The 26,501-nt window shown below is 42.0% G+C and overlaps 1 protein-coding gene and 1 pseudogene across 5 annotated transcripts in view; one reads left to right on the top strand and one right to left on the bottom strand.

Moving 5' to 3' along the window:
* Window positions 1–26,501, top strand: part of ABHD17C (abhydrolase domain containing 17C) — a 61,950-nt gene that overhangs the window by 20,576 nt on the left and 14,873 nt on the right. The gene's annotated exons all lie outside the window — the stretch shown is intronic.
* Window positions 6,809–7,366, bottom strand: LOC112627902 (annotated as a pseudogene). The gene has a single exon (XR_003120242.1). The product of XR_003120242.1 is annotated as a protein FAM32A pseudogene (transcript).

Consider the following 26,501-nt stretch of genomic DNA (forward strand, 5'->3'; position numbering starts at 1 on the left):
ATTGCAATGGCCATTCAGATTCCTCTCACCATTTGGATTGGGTGGTTCTAACTGCTTTACCATTTTTTATTGTTGATTCTGTTCAGAGGAAGATGGCTGAGGATTAGTAAACAGAAACCTGGATAACTGTAGGTGGGCCTGGGTTAAGAACAAGGACAGTAGAGCCAGACCACCTGGGTTTGAATCCTGCCTGCACTGTTTAATCTCTGTGCCTTAGTTTCCTCTTCTGTAAAGCGGGGAAATGATAATTGTGAATATAGTAGGATTGTTATTTACAGTAAATGAGTGAGTGTTTGCAAAGGGCTTACATGTAAGTTGGATAGAATACATTTTTTAAAACTGAAAGGAATGAGGGAAAGATATGAATGAATTTATAGTAGTAGACAGCTTTCAAAGATTTGAAGAATAGCATCCCACCTATTTCTAAATGGGTTTGTGATCTTCAAAGCACTTTCACATACACTCTCTTGGTTCCTAAGATCGGTTCTGTGCTGCCCACATGGCTGTTAACTAGTGAGTGCAAGGTTTCCATGTATTTCTTTTGACTTCTACATGTTTTCAGTGTGCAGTTGCCTGGATTAACTTGTTGCCATTAGTAGTCATTTTTGTCATTTGCTTTGTAATGCTTATGTCAGTCTAAATAAAGCCATGTGTCCAAACGGTCTAGCAACATAGTCTTTCCCTATTTGTCCTTAAAAAAAATTCAGAGCAATTCAATTTTATTTCTTATAGTCTGCTTATGGACATTACTGTAATTGTTTTCTTGAGCCGTGATAAACTGTATTAAATTATCTGGAGCAACATTTTATTCCTGATTATTTAAACAAGGACCAGTTTTTCCTACTGAGTTGCATCTTGTTAGACAGGGAGTCAGAATCTTTAAAAGTCAGTCTGATGTGTTTATGGAGTCTCTGCAACGTGCCTAACTCTAAGAACTAGAGAAGGGGGTTCTTATCTTCCAAGAGCTTGGCTTATCATTGCAGGTGGTTTCCTGGAGATGTGCATACTCCAGGGATAAAGGATGTTGATTATAACTAGCTGCTCAGGAGCCTGGTCCTTGGCAGTTCTCAGTAAAGGCTCTTTGACCTAATCCCAGACTAAGCTCTGACATGCTTCTATCTCTAGACCACAGGGACAGCCACTGAAGACAAGCCCTGTGATCTTGTTGGAAACGTCTCTGCTTCATGGGTTCTTGCTAGTCTGTAGGTCCCCCACAATTTCTACAAAGTAAAAAGGTCCCTTTAACCCTAAAATGAGAGGGCCCTGGCAATAGAAGAACTACAGTTGTGTCCAGAGCCTCTGTAGGTTTCTTGGTAGATTGGATCTCTAGTGTAAGATGCCATTAATAAAGGAAATCATCTTAAATCCCTCCCCTCTCTTTTCACTCCATTGAAGTTTAGTCTTCTTGAATTATAGCCAGATAGATGAAGGGGCATGGTCTCTGCTTACTTATGTTGTGTCCGGTAAAGACAATTATATTTATGAGTGGATTATAAGGTTTTAGCCCCTCTATTGCTAGGGAAACCATTATAGTATACAGTCAGATGATCCTCGGAAGGGACAGTAGAGTTGAGGTAATCCAGTGGATCCCTCATGCCAGTGCATGGTGCAGGAAGACATTTTTACTTATCCACAGCAAAATAGGAAAAATGAAAACAATGGTAGATCCTTGAAGCCAAATCTATTTAGCAGGTCCAGTATTGTGAGATTTTTGCCTCTCCTGCTTTTTCTTCTTCAAATAGTCTTTAAAAGTATTTTATTTGGCAGCCCAAACCATTTGTCTGTTTTTACTGGAGGGGGAGACGAGAGGGGCAGTTTGCAAGTATATGAAATCTAGAAGTATAGGATCTACTCATTTAGTCTAACTCATACTTGATTCAAGACTTTTTAAGTTCTTTTTTAAAAAAATGCTAATGTCAAGTGCAAAATTTGGTTGTAATCGTAGGTTCTTATTATAGTTTCATAGCCTGTTAGCAATTTACGTTTGTTTAGCTTTTGTGTTTATTTGAATAATGTAATAAATAAACCTCATTTCTAGGGAAATAATAATTTACCTCTAACCATATGGTCCCTGTGTTGCTTCCTCCTTTCTCCTGCAAATCCCTCCAATTCCCAGGTGGCTAGCCACCTGAACCCTGAATTTATCTTTGTCAGTAATTTTTTAATATTATTAATCGTCATTTCGTCTCAATAAATGTTGTTTAAATGCATTAACTGAATGAATCAACTGAATTAACATTTGAATATCAACAGTTGAATCCTTCTAGGAAGAACAGTGTTTTCTCCTAAGTCCCGGTCTGTCTTTTAATTTTCTCTGCAGTCCTAATTCCCTGTTGTCATTCCACTTTACATCCCATCAGATATTTGGAAACTGCTGGTTAGTAAGCTCCATGAGGGCAGAGGAGGTGGCGTCTTGTTCATATTTGAATTCCCTACAGAGCTTAACATGAAGTGGAGCCTCAATACATCCTGGGTGAAGTAGATTAAATTATTCTCTTACCTAATCATTTCTTTTGCAGCCTGAATATTCCCAGTTCTCTTGACCATTCTTTGTATAAGGTGTTTCCAAATTCTTCACCATCCCTGTCCTTCTCTCTGAACACATCCCTGTTGAGCAGAATTTCTGAGACAGGCTTATAGTTCAGGTATGGTCTGACGAGGGGCAGTGCAGTGGATCTGTTCCCCCATGACCTCATCTCGCCAGTTAATAAGACTTAAAAATGAACAAACAGCCTGCTGTTTTCTGAAAAGCATTTCTGAAAATGTTGCTTTGAGCAGGATGATAGACTTGTTATAGGGAAGATTCCATTCATTGAAAGCTTACTTAAAAATATTTCCCTAGTTATAGTTTTATTTTTATTAATAGTTTTTTAAATGACATTTATTTCTAGTTTTTCACACATGTGCTTTACATGTTCTTGTTTTCCTTTACAATTGAACATGCACTCTATCAGCCAGAGGCTAGTGAGCATTTGATGGGGGCCAAAAAAATAAAAAATCAGCGTTCTGGCATAGCTGATACTTTTCATCTTTGCCTCGTCCATATTAAGTTTGAGTCTTGTGCTTATTATTAATTTGAGCACTTTAATTTTTTCTATTTTCCACTCATAAAATTATAGCAAATTTTTTTTTTTTTTTTTTTTTTTGAGACAGACTTAACAATTTGTTGTGCAGGCTGGAGTGCGGTGGCGTGATTCTCAGCTCACTGCAACCTCTGCTTCCCAGGTTCGAGCAATTCTCATGCCTCAGCCACCTGAGTAGCTGGGTTTACAGGTGCACACCACCACCCCTGGCTAATTTTTGTATTTTTAGTAATTTCATCATGTTAGCCAGGCTGGTCTTGAACTCCTGACCTCAAGTGATCCACCTGCCTCGGCCTCCCAAAGTGCTGGGATTATAGGCGTGAGCCATTGTGCCCAGCTGCAAAATGCATTTTAACAGTAGTTTTAAAATCTTTATTTGGCAATCTTTATTTTTAAAAATTGGAACCATTTTTCTTCAAAAGTTGAATTAGGATTGAACCAGAGTAGGAAGCCCAACCTTCTCCCCAGACTAGGTTCCTGAGGAGCTTGAGATGCTCTGAAACAAAATTTGAAAATGGTTACAATAAAATATTCACATGATTTCACAAGTACTGCTGAGTAAGGATGCTGCTGCTCGCCTAACTGAACTACTAGCTGGTAGGCCCATCATTGTGGAATACAGAGGTCTGTCTGGGGAGTCTCTCTGGACCCGTTCCAGTTCAGGCAGACTGCCTGATTATTGAAAAATAAATAAATAAATAATTAAATAAAAACAAAACAGAAGCCCACTTGAGTTGTCGGGAAGGTAGTTTAGATTAGGACCATAGGGTTGTTTGAGATTTGAACATTGCCTGTGTAAGCTTCTCTAACAGTCCCATGCTTTTGGTCAATTATAAGCTCCTCCCTCAGAAATTTTTCCCCCTGTAAACTATTGCCAAATCAGGCCTCTAACTTGTAGTTTTTTTTTTTTTTTTTTTTTTTTTTAAGCTGGCTTTGAAGATTTTAAAATATTTGTCTATATTAAATGTCTTCTTGTAATTTTATTTTATTTTAAAATTTTATTTATTTATTTATTTATTTATTTTGAGATAGAGTCTCACTATGTTGCCCAGGCTGGAGCACAGTAGCACAATCTCGGCTCACTGCAACCTTCGCTTCCCGAGTTCAAGTGATTCTCCTGCCTCAGCCTCCAGAGTAGCTGGGATTACAAGCATGCGCCACCATGCCTGGCTAATTTTTATATTTTTTAGTAGAGACGAGGTTTCACCATATTGGCCAGGGTTAGTCTTGAATTCCTGACCTCAAGTGATCCTCCCACCTCAGCCTCCCAAAGAGCTGAGATTACAGGCGTGAGCCACTGTGCCCAGCCACTTCTTGTAATTTTAAACCCCACACTTTGCCCATCAATATCTCCTTGCCACTGACCTTATTAATATTCAGTCTTGGTTTTTAGATCAGATTCTTAAATGTAATTACTGCAAATTAGCATCTGGTGACTTGGAGGACTGCAGCATCATTCCAACAGAGTGGCGTCATTTTGCTACAGCTGAAGAGACAGGTTGATTTGTGAAGGACAGAGTAAGGTAGAGGAGAGATATAATAACTTTGTGTAACTTTGTCAGTCAGTCAGAATAATGCCTGCATTTCATGTCCTCGTATAGTGATGACAGCAACATACAGGGTAGTAACTGCCTCTTCTATTTTTTTTAAAGGAGGGATGCCTTTAGGGTATTAATGGAGAATATGCCATCATAAGTACAGTAAGATGTGTTATTAGGTACTAAGATATACCAGCCTTCCGGTGAGAAGACTTAGTAATAAATGACATGAGTAGCATTTTAATGATAACATTCAATGTTTCTACTTAAATAATATATGCAGACAATGTAACAAGTCAAACTGAAAAGATTATGATGAAAAGCAAGCGCCACCCCTCTTCCTCTTGACTCCTAATACCCAGGAACAACTTTAGACAGTTATTTGTTGACTTTCTGCTGAGAAATGAGAATTTTTCTTAGTTAACCAATCTTGCTGACTTCCTTTTACTATTTACAGTGTTTTAGAGTTATTTTTGGTTTTTCATTGAGAGTGTTTGTGATTTTTAGGTAATGTACATAAGCTCTATTTCTTCTTCTGTTCCCTTGCATGAGCACCTGAATTCTCCTCCCTTTCCTTACCCTCAGTTGCTGCTTGCTATCAGCCTAACTTTTACTACTACAGAATTAAGGTTGCAAACATCTCCATTCTTCCTGGTAGTCACAAGTGACTTTCCATTGATTTCTATCATTTGAATTTATAAGTTTAAAAAATCAGCAAATATCATTACTATTAGGACATGTGTTATGCTAGAGTAACATTTTCATCTCTGCACATGGTTTCAGTCAAAGATCATGTTTTGTAGATCTTTCTGATTTAGGGCAAATGTGTACTCCAATCATGGCTTAAAAACTGCTATATGTTTAATTTCATCTTTGAATCATGATTTCTTTATATTGTGTTTTGTATTTCCTGAATTTTGTGATCACCTTTTCCTTTTCTTTTCTTTTTGGAAACAGAGTCTTGTTCTGTCACTCAAGATGGACTGCAGTAGTGTGATCTCAGCTCCCTGCAGCCTCTGCCTCCCAGGCTCCAGCAATCCTCCCACCTCAGCCTTCTAAGTAGCTGGGACTACAAGTACACACCACCATGCCCAACCAATTTTTTTGTATTTTTTGTAGAGGTGAGGTTTTGCTATGTTGGCCCAGCTAGTCTTGAACTCCTGTGCTCAAGAAGTCCTCCCACCTTAGCCTCCCAAAGTGCTGGGATTACAGGCATGAGCTACCGCAACCAGCCTCCTTTTCTTTTTCTTGTTTAGAAAAGGATCATGGGCTTTCATCGTTTGCTCAGAGGTTTCCATCTTCTTTGTTACACCATCTTTTGCATCACGCTCTCCCTTGTCTTCTGGAACCTTTCATTTTCTCCCATTTTAATTTTCTACTTCCCTGCCCAGGACTCAGGGATCACCTGAGGACTTTCCCCTTTCTTGGTGGGCCCCCTGTTTTCCAGATTCTACTTGTTCTTTCTTGCTTCTCATTCTAGTTTTGCTAGAGGAAGTTCATAATATCTTCAAAGGATGGGAATGTAGGAGGTAAACTTTCCAGAAACCACTTGATGGATCCATGTCTGAAGGTCAGTTGACCTAAGAATGTAGAAAGTGTTGTCCTGTAGGCATCTTGAATGCAGAGCCCGGCGCTGGACCGGTTCTGGTTTCTTGAAGCTGGCCTGTTTTTTCTTCTAAGGAAGCTTTTAGGATTTATATATATATATATATATATATAGTTTGTTTGTTTGTTTGTTTTCTGAAGTTTTACAAAAATATTCCAAGGGAGGGTCTTTTAAAAATGATTATTAATGGCCGGGCGCCGTGGCTCATGCCTGTAATCCCAGCACTTTGGGAGGCCGAGGCAGGCGGATCACTTGAGGTCAGGAGTTCGTGACCAACCTGGCCAACATGGTGAAACTCCGTCTTTACTAAAAATACAAAAATTAGCCAGGCATGGTGACGGGTGCCTGTAATCCCAGCTACTTGGGAGGCTGAGGCAGGAGAATCACTTGAACCCGGGAGGCGGAAGTTGCAGTGAGCCGAGATCACGCCACTGCACTCCAGCCTGGTGACAGAGTAAGACTCTGTCTCAAAAAAAAAAAAAAAAAAAAAAAAAAAAGATTATTAATTTATGTTGAACACTTAGTGGGGGCCCTTACCAACCGAAGACTAGTATCCTTTGGTCTCAGAGATTTTCTTTTTTTTTTTTTTTTTTTACAAGGACAATCTTACTTTAATCAAGTTCCAGAATGAGGGCACACAGCTTCGAAAAGCAGTCTGTAGCAGAAGATGCAAGGGTGTGTGTAAAGCCATGTTTCTAGAATATACCAAAGGAAACACACCCAACCCCAGGGTGGCCTTTTGCGAATCCTCGATGCTGCTCCATACCGGGGCAGGTGGCTACTTCGTCCAGCTGACTTTGGGAATGTCATAATGCTCCGTGAGTGTGTCCAGGTGTCTGTTGAAGTCCTCCACTCTCTGCTTGTGGGTTTTGGATGCTTTCTTTAGGATCCTTTCCATCTGCCGCTTCTCCTGCATTTTCTCGAAGGCCACCTGGGCCGGGGTCCGCTTGTCCAGGCCGCGCCGCTTCTCCTCCTCGTTCTTTTTGCTCGTTCCCATTGCTTCCAGGAGTTTCGCTTTGTCTTTGTCCTTCTTTTTCTTCTTCCGCTTGGTCACTCCCAGCTCTGCGACGCCTTTCAGCTTCAGGGGTCCCTTTTGGACCTGCTCGTAGGCCTCCATAACACTCTCCGGTGGTTCGGCAGATGTACTAGAGATTTTCTTTAATATTTCTTTCAAAATTTATTTTCTTCCATTTTCATAGGCCTCTTTTATTACGACTTCTATTACACTGACCTCTGGATTTTCCTTGTCTCCCATATTCTCCATCTTTTTGTCTACTTTGTTTGATATTCTGAGAAGCCTCTTCAACTTTATTTCTGGGACTCTGAGTTAGATTTTGTATTTACCCATCATTTTTTATCTTTTTTTTTTTTTTTTAACTCTTTGACTTCCCTTTTTCATAGCATCCTGCTCTTGTTTTAAGGATATATTTTCATAAATCCAAGAGTATACTTACTTTTTTTTAAGCCCTATATGCTGGTCCAATACTTGTCTGTGTCCCCTATGAAAGATACTTGGGTCTTTCATGCTGCTAGCTTTCCTTATATGTTGGCAGGTTAGTTTGGTGATAAAGAGCTTGGTCACTGGCTCAGATTTGGGCTGAATCTTGGCTTTTTAATTTCCTAATTGTAAAGTACTTTAATAATAATGATATCCAACTGCTGGAGGTATTGAGCATTAAATGATTCAGTACATGTACTTTTAGAATTGTGCCAGGGAAATAGCAAATGTGCCATAAATGCTATTGTCATTGTCATCGTCATCACAGGCAAAATAGCAGATGTGCCATAAATGCTATCGTCATTGTCATTGTCATCACAGGCAAAATACCAGATGTGCCATAAATGCTGTTGTCATTGTCATCACTTCTGTTCATCAGTTTACACTGAGGAAGGAAAGATTGGGTAACCAGGTTGGGTTTCCTCTGTGCGGTGTAAGCAGGTATTCCTTGCCAGGCCTCTCCTGCAAGAGGAAAGTTGGCTGGGGGCTTTCAGACACAGGCAGCCAGTAGGGCACTGGGGCCCTCCTTCCTTGTTGTGGTAGACTTTGTTTCTGGAGGGAAGAGGCCCCCCAATGCCAGAATAAGGATGACTTTCCTTGAGAGCACCAACTAGAAGTCTTAGCTCACACTGGAGGGCTTTATACTTTGTGCTGGGAAGGGAGAAGGGAGTCGGATTTCTATAACTTTCCATTCAGATTTCTTATAATTTACCTATTTTTAGTTGCATGCTAATTTTGAGTAAGAATCCTCTCTGGGATTCAGGTAGTTTCCATCTTGCCTGCAGCCCTGTTGTAGCATGTCCTGGACAGAGTTCTCCACTCGGTTTTATCTGTCAGTTTGTTTCCACACACGTTCTGTTACCGAGAAGTGCACTGAAATTCCTGCTGATTTTTCCTGGCTTCCTATTCTCTGTTGTTGTAAGTTTACTTCTTTCTAATTTTTTTTTTTTTTTTTTTGAGACGGAGTCTCGCTCTGTCGCCCAGGCTGGAGTGCAGTGGCCGGATCTCAGCTCACTGCAAGCTCCGCCTCCCGGGTTCACGCCATTCTCCTGCCTCAGCCTCCCGGGTAGCTGGGACTACAGGCGTCCACCACCTCGCCTGGCTAGTTTTTTATATTTTTTAGTAGAGACGGGGTTTCACCGTGTTAGCCAGGATGGTCTCGATCTCCTGGCCTCGTGATCTGCCCGTCTCGGCCTCCCAAAGTGCTGGGATTACAGGCTTGAGCCACCGCGCCCGGCACAGTGCAGTATTGTTAATCATAGGCTCTATGCTGTACAGTAGACCTCCAGATATTCACTTCATATAGCTGAAACTTGGTACCCTTTGACCAACACCTCCCCATTACCGTCTCCCCTAACTCCTGGCAACCACCATTCTGCTCTCCGCTTCAATGTGTTTGCCTATTTAGATTCCACATGTAAGTAAGATCACATAGCATGTGTCTTTCTGTGCCTGGCTTATCTCATGTAGCATTAAGTTCTGCAGGACCATCCATGTTGCTGTAAATGGCAGGATTTCCATCTTTCTAAGGGCTGAGTAGTACAGTTAGCTTTTGCATCTACAGATTCAACCAACCTTGGATGGAAAATAACAGTATTTAACCGATGCACAACTCATGGATACGGAGGACAAACTGTTCCCATCCTTAGGTTCTGTGGGACTGACTGTGGCACTTGAGCGTCTGAGGACTGTCGTCCTGGAACCAGTCCCCTGAGGATACTGAGGGATGGCTGTATTCCATTGTTTATATATGTATATCACATTTGTCTGAATGTCACAAAGGAATCTTTTAAATTACAATGTTATAAACCTGTGCTTTTTATTGTGAGCTGCCAAGGCTGTTTCATGTGATGGTGATCAGGGGATCCCATCCCATGACCCAGGGGTCACCACTGACTTCTCAGCCTATGTGAATGGAAGTTGCTGTGAATGAGGCCTGCACCGTTGCAGGTGAACTTCTCCATGGGTGAGACTGTCCTGTAATTTTAATAATGCTGACAGCCAGATTAGTTTCATTTGGTGTCCCATAGTGAAGGAAACCACTAGATCATTTGTGGGCCTTTGCTCATTATCTCTTATTGAATTGCCATAGTCTAAGGGGGAATTTACCATGGATAGTATTAGGGATTCCAAAACTCCATCTTATCTGTGTTCCACAGTTTATCAGACTCAGCTAGTACACACTAAATGACTCTTAATAGATAGTTTATTAATTTACAATGAGAAATATTAGGTCAAGTAGATATTTGCTTTGTTATAAACACATTGTCTCTGTATGGGCACAACTTAAAAAAAACCACATTGCCACAGGTTTCCTGGGGCACACGGAATCAGTGCAGGAAGAGAGGCTACTGCTTTGTGTGGCCGATGGCATGAGTCCTTTCTAATCCAACCACCCCCTGTGGCATCATCTTGCTGCAGCTGAGGTGAACAGGGTGCTTGCATTTGCTTGTCCGTATGGTCTGTCCTCCTGATGGCCTTTGAGCAGAATGAATTTAAAAGCATTTTCATGTCAGGCGCAGCGCACCTGTAATTCCAGCACTTTGGGAGGCTGAGGCGGGTGGATCACTTGAGGTCAGGAGTTCAAGACCAGCCTGGCCAACATGGTGAAACCCTCTACTGAAAATCTCTACTGAAAATACAAAAATTAGCTGGGCGTGGTGGTGGACACCTGTAATCCCTGCTATTTGGGAGGCTGAGGCAGGAGAGTTGCTTGAGTCCAAAAATTCAAGACTAGCCTGGGCAACGTGGCAAAACTCTACCTCTACAAAAAAATTTTTAAAAAATTAGTCAGGTGTGGTGGGGCATGTCTTTAATCCCCAAAGCGGGGAGGATTACTTGAGCCTGGGAGGTTGAGGCTGCAGTGAGCTGTGATTATGATACTGCACTCCAGCCTGGGCAACAGAGCAAAGACCCTGTCTCCTCCTGCCCTATCCCCTCCAAAAAAAAAACCCTTATAATTTGAAATAGGCCTAAAATATCTTGTGTACTTTTTTTCCAGCCTAAGCAGAAAATCGGCAATGTAATAATTTATTAATGACTCAGGGTCATCACTATAGAACTTGGGTATTATACAGTGCAGTGATTTTTGATTGATTTATGTCTTGTCTAGAATGATGTACAAAATATTAAAAGGGATAAATTCTCATAAGGAAAAAACATAAATAAGACTGAAAAAATATAAAATGGATCTACAAATAAGGTTTAGAAATGCCTGCCGTAGTCAGCTGCTGCCTGGTCTCAGGTGTCTGTACTGGGTAGAGTTGCCCCCCAAGCTCTGAGAGTCTGTGAGGGTGATGGATGCTCCTGCACAAAAGTAACCTGCAGTGCTGTTTTCTCCCCCTCCTCCTCTTTCTCCTTCTTCAATTCCCTCTTCCTCTTGTTCCTTCTGTTTCTAGTTTTATCAAGGATGGAGTTTTCTGCTCCTGGCCCTTTCTTGGAATCTTTTTATTTGTGGCGGGTTTCAGTGGAAGAGAACAGAGGGACATGCTTTTACTTTGACAGTTTTTATTACAAATCCCATCAAAGGTCTTTTAAATCCTGCACCAAGTAGTACTTCCATGTTATCTTCATTAAATAACCACTGTTGTTATGTTTTTATACCCTAGTGTCTTACAGAGTGACCAGAGTCAAACAAAGAATTGCAGGGAAGAGGCATGAAGACACCAGGGCAGTGTGCCTAACCAAGTGTGCCTAACCAACACAATTTCGTCTATGGGATAGTTTCATCTATGGATGTGACTGCCTATTGGGTATCAGGGTCTAGTCTAACGGAGAATACAAAAATGAATACAACCTCACTAACCAAAAGTTACTCCAAACACTTAACCCATAAATACAGAAAATTTTCTCCACCATTTCTGAGTTAGCAGACCCTTGGAATGGAAATGATCTAAAGTCTCTTCTTCCTCAGACATTCTCAGAGTGATGGGCTATTGCAGACATGGGATTGTGGAGAATTCCCACTATGCAATTATCTGCAGGTTCTTTAAGCTCGAATTCTACATTCTAGTTTAGTATTTTATAGCTTTGCTTATTTTGATGGTCAAGATGACTCATTATATCACCTCTCAATACCTGGTGTCATTGTTTTTATAATTTTTATGTATTTTATTTATTTATTTATTTAGAGACAAGGTCTCACTCTGTTGCCCATGGTGGAGTTTAGTGGCATGATCCTGACTCATTGCAGCCTTGAACTTCTGGGTTCAAGTGATCATCCTGCTTCTGCTTCGTGAGTAGCTAGGACTACAGGTGTGCACCACCATGACTAGCTGATTTTTATTTATTTATTTTTATAGAGATGTGGTCTTGCTGTGTTGCCCAGGCTGAGTTTGAATTCCTAGCCTAAAGTGATCCTCCCGCATTGGCCTCCCAAAGCTCTGGGATTACAGGTGTGAACCACTGCTGTTTTTTGTTTGTTTGTTTATTTGCTCATTGAGGCTGTTGTTGCTGTTTTGATTTCTCCTTGACTCAGGAGTACTTTAGAAAAGACTTTTCTGCATCTGTTGCCCACCCCCGCCCCACCATCAGTTTCAAGGATTTTCCCTTCTTCCTTGGTTAATTGCTTCTTTTTATGTTTTTTTTTTTTTTTCTTCTTCTTCTTTTGAGACGGAGTTTCGCTCTTGTGCCCCAGGCTGGAGTGCAGTGGCGCAATCTCGGCTCACTGCAACCTCCGCCTCCTGGGTTCAAGCGATTCTCCTGCCTCAGTCTCCCAAGTAGCTGGGACTACAGGCATGCACCACCACGCCCAGCTAATTTTTGTATTTTTGGTAGAGATGGGGTTTCACCATGTTGGCCAGGAGGATGGTCTCAATCTCTTGACCTTGTGATCCACCCACCTTGACCTCCCAAAGTGCTGGGATTACAGGCATGAGCCACTGTGCCCAACCCTTTTTCGTTTCTTAACCTTTGCATTGTAGTTAAGGAATGTGCCATAGCTTTCATTTACTTTGGTTCTTAAATTGATCCCTTTTTAAACTTTATAAAATCTTTTTACATGTCTGTACTTTTCCTCTGATTGTCTGTTCCTTCTGTGTGTTTGTAGCTGCCTAGTGCTGAGAGTTGAAATAAGTTCTGTCAGAGGTCATATATAGCTGTATTCAAATCTTGTAGTTTAAGACAGGAAGAAAGAAAGGTTTAACTTAAAGTACAAAAAGAAAATACAGTTAACTCATCTGAGTTGTAGGGGGTGTGATGAATTCTTAAGGAGACCTGACCTTGATGTCTTTTCCATGCCCTTGAGCAGCCGAACTTTCAATCTTGCCTTCTCCCACATGGTGAGAGATCTGAATCATCTAGGGTCACTCAGTAGTTTAGTGCATTCGAGCAGAGATTGAGGGCAATGCAGCCAGTGGAGAGGGTGTGTTAGAGTATCTGGTTGCTTGAGAAATTTAAGATGAGCAATTCAAACTATATGGTGGTTTGGCAGGTGGAACCGCGTAGCCCCATTGTGCTTCTGATAAGGAATGTTGTGTGTGCCCTCACTAGCCTTGCTATCCTAGAAGGTTTGAATAGTCCAGATTCCTTTGAGCCACTCTTGATCCTCTGGCTAACAATCAGTGTCATAGCATAGCATTCTTTTCAAATTAAAATATAATCAGTCTCCAGAAATAAAGACAGTTTCCTAGAGGTAACTCGGCAAGTATTGGGTGAGCAAAAGGCGGGGAAGAAAGGTAACAGTACGTGTGAGGACTATGGACCAACGCTCGTTATTCGGGGAGCTGCATGCAGTGGGGTCTGTGAGCGTTCCCAAGGTTGAGGGGGCCAATGACAAGTCCGGTGACATGTATGCTGTTCTTTGGCCTGATTGCTGCTGCACCATGAATTCTGAGGTTTTCTAGTAAGGTTCTGGTTCTTCATCATTTAAAAATGTGAATGTGGCATTAGGGGAAGGGCTGGGGTGACATCCATAGGGATTGTCAGGCCTCTGCACTTGCGCTCCAGACTTCACTTTGCCACTCAAGACACAGCATTGCTGCTGCCACTCCTCCCTGGGTGCAGCCGTCATTGGCGGCTCCATGAAGACTTATGGCTCTTTGCAGAGGGGCTTAGCTCTGGAGGTAGGCATCTGACCTGGGTTCACGGCCAGGCTCTGCTGCCTAAGAGCGTTGTGGTCTTGGGCGATTCACCTTCCTGGCAGGAACCTTAGTTTCCTGGTCTGTGTAATGGAGCTGATGATACCACCTTGCAAATTGTTGTCAGGATTAGAGATAGGGTATGTAAAGTGCCATCATCACTTTATTATAGTTTATTCTGTTGTGCCACGTGCCTCCTAATAATGAACAAGAGCGAGCCCCTGCTGATAAGGAGAATGACTGTATGAACACGTGCATGCACACTCACCCACCTACAAACTCACCAAAATGGTCCCTGATGTCTTCCTGGCATATAGGGGCCTTCTAAGAGGCAGGGCTGCTATTCACATGCAGATGAGACCTCAGTCCTCCCTGGGAAAAACACCTTTGGTCTGACCTGATCAAGCATGCTTTATCACCTGGTGGGGCTGAACTTTTAGGGGAAGTGATAGTGACTAGCTGAGAAGGACCAGAGGAGGCAGATCCAGGCCTCATCCATTCCCCTCACTTGATAGATAGGAAATCTAAAGGCAGGCAAATCACCTCAATGCCTATGGGCATTTTTATTGGGCATTAGAGTCAGGACTAGTGATTCGTGGGCTCAGAGTCCTAGACCTCACTTTCTTTAGTACATCTAAGTCGATGAAACCAGGTAAACCACTAAACTGTAGGGCCTTCCGACATCTGAATCAGTTTGAGACTTCTTAAAAGATAAAAGGGGATCTCCTCCCATGTAGTCAAATTAGTTATCAAAAAGCACAGATTAGATTGATTGATTGATTGATTGATTGTAGAGATGTGGTTTTACTATGTTGTCCAGGCTGGCCTCGAACTCCTTTGCTCAAGTGATCCTCCTGCCTCAACCTCCCAAAGTGCTGGGATTACAGGAATGCGCCACCACACCCAGCCTAAAGCACAGATTAGTCTGTATCTTTCTCAAAAGTTGATGAGACATGTGCGTGCCAGTCATATGAAACGAATTGGCAAGACTTTAAAAGCAGTCATTCTTATTTTAAAATGAGTAGAAATGGCATTTATCATCAGATTGTTAGATTGTAAACCCCATGAGGGCAAAACTCAGGTCTTCCTTGTTTATTATCGAATCTTCAGCTTGTGGGCACCAAAGGTGCACTGTGGGTACCTGGTAACCATTGGAGGAATAAATTCTTCCTTTCTCTATTTCTGGTTCCTGGGAGGCCTCACAGAGAGAACCTAGCCAGCATGTATGCGTGTAACCAGCAGAACAGAAAAAAAGCTCAACTGAGGCATTTATTATGTAATACTCAATTCAAATATTCATTTTATTTACATAAATGTTGCTTTGTGCCAAAGAACTAGTGAATATGAAATCTTAATAAAATCTTGATATTTTCATAAATATTTTGTTCATGCTGTTTCATATTTTTCAATCTGAAGAATTCTAATATGTTGTAGAAAAGGGTGAAAAACATACTTTTTACGATAAAAATGCATACAAATGGAATTATGGAAAGCATTTGTTAATACTGTATAGAAGATTATATATTATTCTGATTGCTTTCAAGTTTTGGGTGAAAAAAGCAGTTCTTGACTACCTTTAAAATTATATAGTTAAAACTCTCATTTTCCACATTGCTTTTCTTTGATGGGAACTAAAAAAGCCTGGTAAATTGTCAACAGGGAGTCGGATGTATTAGAAATAATAATGCAGGAGCATACTAGGGCCGAGGAAAGGAATTTGCACGTTTGATATGTTCAATAACCTAATGGCATGTTGGGTGGAATTTTAGAGACAGGGCTGTTTGAGGTCCAGTGGCTTTTGAAAGAGGAGACAATTCAGGCCAGGCGCAGTGGCTTATGCCTGTAATCCCAGCACTTTGGAAGGCCGAGGAGGAAGGATCATTTGAGGTCAGGAATTCAAGATGAGCCTGGGGGCCAACATGGTGAAACCCTGTCGCTTCTAAAAAAATACAAAAAAATTAGCCAGGCATGGTGGTGCGTGCCTATAATCCCAGCCACCCAGGAGGCCGAGGCAGGAGAACCGCGTGAACCCAGTTGCAGTGAGCTGAGATCGCATCACTGCCCTCCAGCCTGGGCAACAGAGCAAGACTCCATCTCATAAAAAAAGCTGGGACAAGAAGGGCTCCAAGTGAGCACCTAGGCATAGATAGATGGTGGTTATAGATAAGCCTAACCCAGAAAAATGGAATAAATTTCATATGCTCAGAACAACTCCACCTTGAACCCTTTCCTTTGTTTGAACATCTTAACCCCAGTATCTGGGACCACCAGTTGGGATCCTGAAGTTCCCCATCTTGCATAGCCCATGGAATCCAATTCTGGTGGCCAGGCCTCCTCTGCCCTCCCTGAGTTCCTGCTGGATGGATGGGGATGGAGATCCTCTCCACCAGGCTCCTTAGTGTGTATGATAAATACATCTAGATGTTGTCATAGTCTGAATTTTTTGCAATGACAAAACAGTTTTATTTCAGGATGAAAACGCAGCTCTAAAACGCAGCTCTACTTCTGTAGCTGTTTGAGACATTGTTGGCATGCAGCTTATATGAGGCCTCTCCATTTCTGAAATGATTTAAACTAGGAGACACAGTATTGTATGTTCTGCCAAAGAAAGGTCATTAGCATGACAGGATAAATGTAAGACACCAAGGTTGAGAATGTGGATTGAAACGTGGACTTGCAGGACAAAAAGCGTATGAAGTGCTTACTTCTGAGCACACGATATTACAGGCTTGTGTTGCTTGCAGAAGAAATGGATCTGCTATTTATGCTGCTTTGTCTCTGGTTATTGCATTTTGCTCCAAAAACTGGGTTATAGGGATATTGCAGTTGTTTATGGTAAAATGAATAGGATGGCATGTGGCTAGCTGGGTATTTTGAATTATTAATGTCATGGTACTCGATGTTTTTAGTGGCCAATAAAGACTTCCTGTTTATGATAAATCAGGGTGTGGGATTTGTTTCATTATGTTTGTACACTACATTGTATTTTAATTAAAATATAATGTTGAAGTTACTTCAAGGCCTTATTTAGACTGACTTTAAAAAGAAATGGAAGAGTCCATGTGGTAAGGCTTGTGAGTCATACAGTCCCCGTCGTCTGTGTGGAGACCATGGGGACCAGATCTGGCACGCAGAACCCCAAATCCCGTGTCCTTGACAGACGGGTGGGGGTGATATTTTAGAATGCAGCCAACCTCTTTAACAACTGCCCCTGAGTGTTCAAATATAGAAATTGGAGTTCTGTTACCATTTTGTTCAAATGAAAGGTACTGCTGAAAGAAATACTTCTGTCTGTGTTTCCGCTTACTGCACTGGCTTCCTGTTAGAAGTGATGTTCCTCAGGGAATCCTTTCATCTCCAAAAAGGATGGCAGACTTGTGCTTTTCCAAGGAGTCTTTTCCTTTGTTGTACTTTTTAAAAATCCAGGCAAGGAGGAGAGGTAATGGAAGGTCTTCGTGACAGTGAGGTCATCATCATGTTTAAATAAAAGAGTTCTTATAAGATCCCAGGTTTGTCATTGCCACCAAGCTTCCCTGAACCTTCTACCTCACCTGCGAGGTAGATCACGAGTAGAATGTTCTACCAGATTTGTAAAAGAACAAACACAGTATTAGTGACACACGTATTTTTATAAGCTTTTTTTTTTTTTTGCAAATTGTTAATGCCCTTAGATTTTAGAGATTTTACAATAGAAGACAAATTTTACTGTTTATTGTTTTTACTTTTATAATAAAATCTCATTTAGAATTCAGGAGAGCTGGAATTTTCCTTGGTACTTAATAAGAAAATGATGAGCATGAGCTGGATTTAAGAGGAATGCTGACTCTTTTTTTTTTAATTGTGGTAAAATAGACATAACATAAAGGTGAACATTTTAACTATGTTTAAATGTACAGTGCTGTGGCATTGAGGACATTCGCCTTGTGCAGCCATCACTACCATTCATCTCTTGAACTTCATCCTCTCAAACTGAGATTCTGCACCCATTGTATGGAATGTTCATGTTTAAAGTGCCATTTACATCTGAGATGCTCAGGCTGGTGCTCTGAACAGACTCTTTCCAAATTGCTTTTCCCTGTGAGCTAAAGGAGAGGGTGTTGATAACGAAGGTGACTGGGCAGCTGCGCACCAGCTTTGTTAGTTCGGAGACCCATTTTACACACGAGAGAATGGACACCCAGAGCAGGGTTGGACCACTTGCCCCAGACTTGTTAGCTGCAGTGGTGGAATTCAGACAGTTGTGCCTAATGCAGAAGCTGTGCTAACTACTTCAATTCAGCGATCCTTCTGCCAGCTTCTTTAATTCACAGGGTTCACTGTGCTTCTCCATGTTTAGTCCATATCCCAGACTTTGATAGGCTTATCGCAAGCAGCTCTCTTGGCAATTTCCATTCTGAGTTAAGTCAGTAATCTCTCTGAAAGCTTTAGTTTCCTTCTCTGTGAAATAAAGTGGACCATCTGTGTGATTCTCTAAGGGCCTTTTCATTTCTATCCTGTGTTTGGTATATTTCCCCAATTGATGCTGTGAACTTTTTAAGCTTTTAAAAAGGACGGAGTAGGGGGATGGAAGGTTTCTGGTTGTAAAATGGCAAGTAGGAAATACAAGGAAAAAAGAAGGTAGGACAGGCACAAAGAGAGGATTAGGTCCAGGAGAACAGAACTGAAGATGCCATCAAGGAGGGGCCAAAGGGCTGCTTCAGCTGCTTCATGGGGGCTGCCCAGTGGAGAGTGTCTGTTTAACACACTTCCATTTTGAATGTTTGCAAAACACATTTAAGGGAATAAACAGCAAGAGTGGGCAGTGCTGAGCTGGAGCTGATGGAATAAGTGGGCCAGCATTCAGGTTTCAGTTCACATGTGGCCTTGTGGTGTCCTGGAGCTGCAGTTAACTCTTCCTAGGCCTCACTGTTTATGGAAACAGGAAAGTGGCCTGGATGGGGGAAGGACTACAAGTACAGGAGAGAGGATTAAGGCTGGCCTGCTTATTTAATTCTTGCAGTTTCACTCACTGCTTATTTAATTCTTGCAGCAGTCCCAGAGGCAAGCCTTACTCCACCATTCTGTGGCCGTGGAGAGGGCTGCTACAGGTGCAAGGCAGAGCTGGGTTCAGACCTTGTGCTGTCTGATTGTGAAGCGTACTCTTCTTTCTACATCCTCTACGAATCTCCACCTTCCCTCCCCTGTCCCCCACCTCCTCATGGTCATGACCACATACTCCAGGTTACTTACAGAATCCCTGTGTTAGCCCAGCATTAAGAGAGAGGACTCCAAGCTCTCATGTCTGGGTGCAGGGCCTCAGACGATGGCATCAAGCAGGCCCACTTGCTCTCAGCTTTGCTTTCTTCCTTGTATAATTCTCAAGGAGGCCCAGGCTCAGCAGAAGAGGGTGCAGACATCCTAGGGAAGACTGGGATTGACCAGGCTTGGGTCCTAGGCTTATCCCCTAAGCAGTCACTCTGGCTGGGAGGATTCAATACTCTCATTGCCCAGACCTGGACATGTGTTCATACCTAGAGTTCAAGGACTGGGAGGCAGTGGGATGCTCCAAAAAGACAGAGCAGGTCATACACGTTCTCTGTCCCCAGTAAGTCACTCTCCAAGAACTTCCTGGCAAACATCTCAGCAGTTTTAGTGCAGGAACTAAATGTAGTGTTGCTGTCTCAGATTCACAGTCATTTGCAAGTCAGTGTCAAGCAGGCAAACTCAACCAACCATCTGTGTCTCCTCCACTAGAGCACTTGTATGAACTCATCCTACAAAGAAATAAAACAATTAGAAATGAGATACTTGAGTTTCTAGTTCTAAAAAATATTTTTCCGCCTTGGCAATCAAATTGATAATTAAATTCAATATTTAAAGTTTTTTCCCCCAACATAGAGAATTCATGAAATCTGTACCTTAACTTTTGGCTGAGTTTCTTGGAAGTGGAATAGGTATTTATTTATTTATTTATTTAAGACAGGGTCTGGCTCTGTCACCCAGGCTGGAGTGCAGTGGTGCGATCTTGGCTCATTGCAACTTCTACCTCCCGGACTCAAACCATCCTCCTACCTCACCCTCGAGTAGCTGGGGCTACAGAAGTGCACCACCATGCCGGACTAATTTTTGTATTTTTGGTAGAGATAGGGATTCACCATGTTTCCCAGGCTGGTCTTGAATTCCTGGGCTCAAGCAATCCTCCTGCCTCAGCCTCCCAGAGTGCTGGGATTACAGGTGTGAGCCACCACGCCTGGCCTAGATGTTTTATATAAGCCAGCCCTTGCAGTCAGCTCAAATACCCTGTGGAGGAGGTAGTATTCTAACCATTCAACAGATATTTGTGCAGTTGTAGAGAGAAGGCAACATTTTCTGGCTTTTCCAACATTTTAAATAATTACAGAATGCCAAAAGAATCTCTATTATTATTAGAACAGTTTCATGCACAATTATACTCAGAAAAGTTCAAGCAAATTGTTCTATTTTACTTGTAACAGATCCAAAGAGATTTAATTTTATATTTTTTTAGGACTATAACTTTTCCTCTGAAAGATGATTTTTAAAAAATAAAACGAAGTCATTATGTCAGATCTTGTTTATTTTTGCTTTGGCACAGAGAAAGGGTATATGGTAGGAGAGAATAGTCTTGAATGTCATAAAGTATTATGTTCTTTTGAAGGTAGATTTCAACATGACACAAAGGGCCCTTCCCTGAACCACTATTTGAAAAGAATTTCAAGCATCTAGGATAGAATGAAGCATCGTACATTAATGGTGGATGCTGCTTTACAAAAATTAGATAAAGCTTATCTTGATAGGTATTGAAATGAGTGACTAGGTTTAGGAAAGGCTACATTGATTAGCAGGTATTTCACCACACCAAGCCCTTTTGTAAGTTATGTTTTCCTAAAATGCCCTTGTTATTCTGTGCATTGTGTTATCATCATCTCGCATGGGACCTGGGCCTTCCAGAGCCTCTGCTGTTAGCTCTGCTCCTGTCTCCTTGCCTGGACAGATATCCTCCAGGCTGCTACTTCCAGCCACTTGTCTTCCTCTGCACTGTGGCAGGAGAAAGAATGAGGAGAGCTCAGGAACTTGTCTTTCTTAACATAGATATCCAAACAGTTTCAGGAAGATTTTTCTTTGTAATTAACCCTGAGAGGTTGACTTTTTATGCCATGCTTATTAGCATTTTCCAAAGTTCCCTGAAACTCAGTATATTCCCAAACTAAACTTATTTCCTACTGAAACAAACAAAAATCCAACTCTACCTATTATCTCCTTCCCAGCCTCTCAATTTGTGCCAGTTTTCTCGTCATTTACCTGTAGAATTGTCTTTGAATCTCTCCCTGCACCCCTCTACCTGCTACATACATGTGGGATGAGAGCAGCTCTCTTCTGCAAAGCACATTTTCCCAATGATCGCCCTCCTTCCCATTGCCACACTCGCCGCCCACCTCCACTTTGTCGGCTCTTGTGTACATTCCCAAGCCCTTCCACACTCTGGTTCCTCGGGAGACTCTTCCCTCCCCTGCTGCTATTGCCTTTCTTTATGTTTTTAAATCTCCTCTCCTTTGACATTGGCTGCAAGCTCCACCTTCTACCTGAAGCTTTTTCTGACTTTCAGGTCCCCATTTTGATCATTCTCTTTGCTGTATTTGAATGAACTTGACCACAGTATTAATTTTGCCTACATTTATACTTGATTTTGGTGTTATTTCTTGGTTTGAATCTTATTTCCTTCATTATTTCCCCAAAGACCTGTAACCCAAGAGCACATGGTTTACCCTCCTTATATCCAGTGTTATTTGAAGGGACTGAGCCTGCTTTTAATGCTGTATTTGGTATGTTTTCTTTTATAACCACTGTTGAGAATACCTAGACTGTGCCCAGGTTTTAGAAACTTCCAGGGGTTATAATGAGCTGTTTGTAAGTGTCCCTTTTAATCAAATTAGTTAAAAATTGGAAAAAGGAAAAAATATACAGCAGACATTACTAACCTTTAAATTTTATTCAAATAGCACCAAAACAGCGGATACTTTAAAATGTATTTTCTTTGTTTTCACCGTTGGAATGAACAACCAATAGAAATCTGTTTGTGAAATTTTACTTAGTATAATGCTAAACAATTTTCTAAATCTACAAATTTTTTTTTGGCAGTTCCTCAAAAAAAGATGTATTTTAAGGAAAAATAAGTATATTTTAGGTGATTGATGCTTTTTTCTTCCTCTTCCTCATAATTAATATATAAAGCACGTTTGTTAAGTTTTGGCTAAAAGGTTTGCCTGAGGGCAAAAGTATTCCCCATGGCCAACTGTGTTTTCTGGCAGGTCCTGTTTTTGCACCTGCGTCCCTTGCGTAGTCAGTCTTTTTATTCTGAGGCTTTTCTCTAAAGTTTACTTTTTATTTTTTAATGTTTATCTAAAGTTTATAAAGTTATTAGGATTTCTCAATATCCTCAGACCTCATCCTTCAGTTAACATTCACGTTACCTTGTGTATTTATCTTCGTCCTATGTCTTAAGACATTTCCACTAGGAATTCTAGCTCTGAAATATTTAAAATGTTGACTTCAAAGTCAGTGGAACTGTGCCAAGTGTGCTTCTCTGAAGATAAATGGGAGAGCTCCTGACAAAGGACAAAGTCAAGGCCCATTAACTTAAACAGGATGCAGTGCGTCTCAGGGAGGCCAGGCTTGTTCATGGTTGTAGAAGGAAAAGCAAGCTTTACATTAAAACAAAAACAAACAGATTTTAACCTTGTAAGTGATCGTTCCCATGAGACACCATCTCCTTGGCGCTGTCAGCCTCCATTGCAGGAACTTCCTGCCTCAGTACTTCCTCTTGCTCCTGAGATGGCTGCCGAGCCCTCAGTTTCAGGGTGCTCATGGGGGCATGTCCCATTACCATATGCTGAGCGGGAATGGAAACCTAAATTTGTGCTGATCCGCCTGTACTCAGCATAGCCTGTGACTGCAAAAGGACAGTAGACATTGGGAGAGGCTGAGAGCAAAAACTTGCAAAGGGGATTACTGTACACATCACACTGCCCGTGACAAAGAGTAATGATTCAGGGTTGTGGCTTCCCCCTGGTAAAAATTGGGAGACTTTAATTTCTTGTGCTCTGTTTTAAGAAAATCTTATATCATGCTTAAAAACGTTAATGCTTACTTGCTTACTAAATATTATTACGGTCTTTGTTTTTGCTACAAGAGATTCTGTTCCTGTCTGGATCCCCAAGATGATGTTAAACTTTGAATGGATTATATATCCAATGGAATGATGACTGTGTCTGAAATTTAATTTTAATTTGTTCAAAAATGGCTTTTGGCTAGAATCACATTCTGTTCAAAGCGACGGTGCCTCCAAACTCGCTGATCCCTGAGCCTGGAAATTGTTAACTTGCCCAAAGAGAGATACAGTTTTATCTACCCTTGTGGAGCTTACATCGTCATTGGCAGTGTAGGGCATGCCATGGTACAGTTAATCACATTCACTTTCCTGTCATTAAGCGTCTGAGTGGATAGCTCAGGAAAGAAAATTCTGTCTGTAGACTGGAGGAGTCAGGAAATGTGAAGGGACGAGGTAGGACCGGAATGGACCCGAAGGACTCCAAAGTTGTCCAGGTGATGACAAAGAGGGAGGACATTCTGGGCACGGGGTGTTTATGAGCCAGTGAGGGAAGAGCTTGAGCCACAGGAGCAGAAGGGCCGCCTGGAGAGAAAAGAAAGGGTTGGAATAGTTGGACGGGACTAGATTGTGGACATGGACTTTCATCCTAAGCATAGTGATTGCCTAAAGAGTTTGATGAACAAAGTAACATAACAAAAGTTTTTGTTTTTGTTTTTGTTTTTTTGTCTTTTTCTTTTTCTCAAGGAAGATATATCTGTTGGGAAGGATGGATTGGAGTGGAGAGTGACATGAGTGGGGCAGTTTATATAGATAGAATTTGAAGGAAAACTGGTCTGGGAGAGAAGAGAAGTCAGGTGTGGGCATTGATTCTGCCTGGGAGATTCCCAGGTTCTGCCTGGGAAAAAGGGAGAAGCTGGGATGGAAGCTGGTAGGCTGTCAGAGTGTATGCTGTTAGCAGGAGTCAGGGTAGAGCGATGGATTGACAGCAGGTCAGTAATCAAGAACCATGACACCTGCTTCCTTCTCAACCGTAAGCTGACATACAGAAACCAACAGGATGGGACAAAACAGGTAGGTAGTTTGAGCAGCCAAGGTCCCTCTGGGGCAGTCTGAGCACCATGGAGAGGGATGTACAGGCAGCAAAAGTAAGGTTTCCAGAAAGACTGGGTAACAGACTCTGGGTACCTGGATGGAGATGTTCGTCACTGGGCAAACTGTACACGTTCACACACCAAACAGAAGGCAGACCCTGATTAATTGTTCAAAAGATGCTGCCATTTGTAGCTCACCACAAAGCAACAGAAGTGGTGTCAGAGACGATGGGTCTGTAAAACATCTCAAAGATAGGAATGGTGGGACTTAGTGACTATAAGTGTGTAAGAGACGAAGGGGAGGGAAAGGTGATAAATTCATCCTAGTTCCCAAGCCCGTCAGGTATAGGGTGTGGTGACTGATAGAAACAGAAGGATTGGGGAACGAATATGAAAAGTCAAGTTTGGGAGATGTTACATGTGAAGTGATGGGGTGCTCAGGAAGAAGCATCAAAAGAAAGGAAGGGTGGGGAGGCTAGGGTTCAGATGAAATACTGGGGGCAAATGAACAAACTTTAAAGACTCTGGCCACCCATTTATTCGTTTAACAAATATTTATCATATAACTACCATATGTCAGCCACTGTGGTAGGTGCTGGCATTGAACAAGTTCTATTAATACAAGGAAATCAATTTGAAGATAAAAGATGCCAGAAAGGGATGAGGATTGAGCTTTGAGGGATGCCCACTTGTTGTATGGGAGAAGAAAGAGTAGTGACTAAAGGAAACAGAAGTGTGCCTAGAAAGAGCAGGGGACATCTAGCTAATGTGGTACTGAGGGTACCAGAGAAGAACATTTTCAGAATGACATGGCGTAGTCAGTAGCAGACGTTTATTAAGCACCTTTCTCTGATGCAGAAAATATTTTGTTCTTCACCTCATCCCTTCAAAGGTAGAGAAGCCTCCCTTGGCCCCTGAACTCACAGCCTACCTGTGAGCTCTCTTTCATCCTGACTGCCAGGTTCACAGGCAACAACTCCATTAAGCATGCCTTAGCTACTGCCCTACATGTTGAATTTTCTGTTTTGTATGTATTTTAAATCAGAATCCTTCCTGATTTTGCCCCTGACATGGTTTAGATATTTGTCCCCTCCAAATCTCATGTTGAAATGTGACCCCCAGTGTTGGAGGCGGGGTCTGTTGGGAGCTGTTTGGGTCATGGGGGTGGATCCCTCATGAATGGCTTGGTGCCCTCCCCATGGTAATGAGTTCTCTCTCTATTATATTAGTTCATATGAGAGCTTAGAAAGAACCTGACATCTCTCTTACTCTCTCCCCGACCATGTGACACCCTACTTCCCGCTTCACCGTCTATGAAAAAGCTCCCTGAAGCCTCACCAGAAGTGGAGGAAGTACTGATCCCATGCTTGTACAACCTGCAGAACCATGAGCCAAATAAACCTCTGTTCTTTATAAATTACTCAGTCTCAGGTATTCCTTTATAGCAACACAAAGTGGGCCAATACAGCCCCCGTTGCTCTGTGTCATTTGGATATTTCTTTGAATTTACAGGTGGGCTGCTGTCTGAGTTCTCCTCCCTAACTCATCTATTAATAGTGTCACACATCTATTCTGCAGATGCTTTGTGTGTTCTGAGCTTGGGGCTGCACTAGCTCCCCATCTGACTTCCTAATCCCTGCTGCCCAGTCAGTGCCTAGGTTTGTTTTCATTTGTTTTGTTTTCTTGCCCTACCCTTTCCACACATGCCGACTTCCTGATTCTATTGCTTAACTAAGCCCTTGATACTATGTCCAACGGCTTTAATCTTGCCACCTGCTCAGACCTGTAGTAGACTTGACCTCATTACTTACTTTTTTGTGACTTCTCCCTGCTGGTCTTCCACTTTTCGTCAGGACACTGCCTGTTGCTGCCATGTTGGTATCCTTCTGAGTTGTATCTTGAGTTCCTTAGAGTAAAGAAGCTGTACTCGCTGCCTTAGTCATTTGGATGGGCCTGTGGTTTCATTAGTAGGAGAACACATCAACTGTCTGCCTTCCTGCCTTTTCCCTCTGGCAAATCCCCTTACCTAAGCCAACTCCCAGGGCTGGAGTTGGCCAAAGTAGGATGGTCAAGAGGTCAAAGGATTCTGGGGTTTATAACACCAAGGGCTGAAGATGATGGACTGTGCTCAGGTACAGAGACATACGGATCAGAATTCTGGCCTGGAAGAAATGTGAGGGGATACAGGTCATGATGGTTCTTCTACTGCCTCAGCATTCTCATCATTAATATCAAGACATTTTGTCCCAATTCCAGTCCTTCTACATAAGTCTGAGCTCTTCAGTCAGATTTCAGTGTCAGAACCTGCTGTGGGACCCAAGGGCCAGCTGTACAGTCCTAGACTCATCTTGTCAAAATATGATGACACTCTACCTTGAGACTCTGTTGTAAAGTGAGTATGTTTAGTCTCACTGGTGAGAATGACCTTTCCCTGGAGAAGAGTGTGTAGAAAATATCTACTTACACATTTAAGTCAGGACCACAGATTTCATGAAGTCTAGG

The sequence above is a fragment of the Theropithecus gelada genome, chromosome 7a (genome assembly GCF_003255815.1).
Source record: "Theropithecus gelada isolate Dixy chromosome 7a, Tgel_1.0, whole genome shotgun sequence".
Classification (NCBI taxonomy): Eukaryota; Metazoa; Chordata; class Mammalia; order Primates; family Cercopithecidae; genus Theropithecus; species Theropithecus gelada.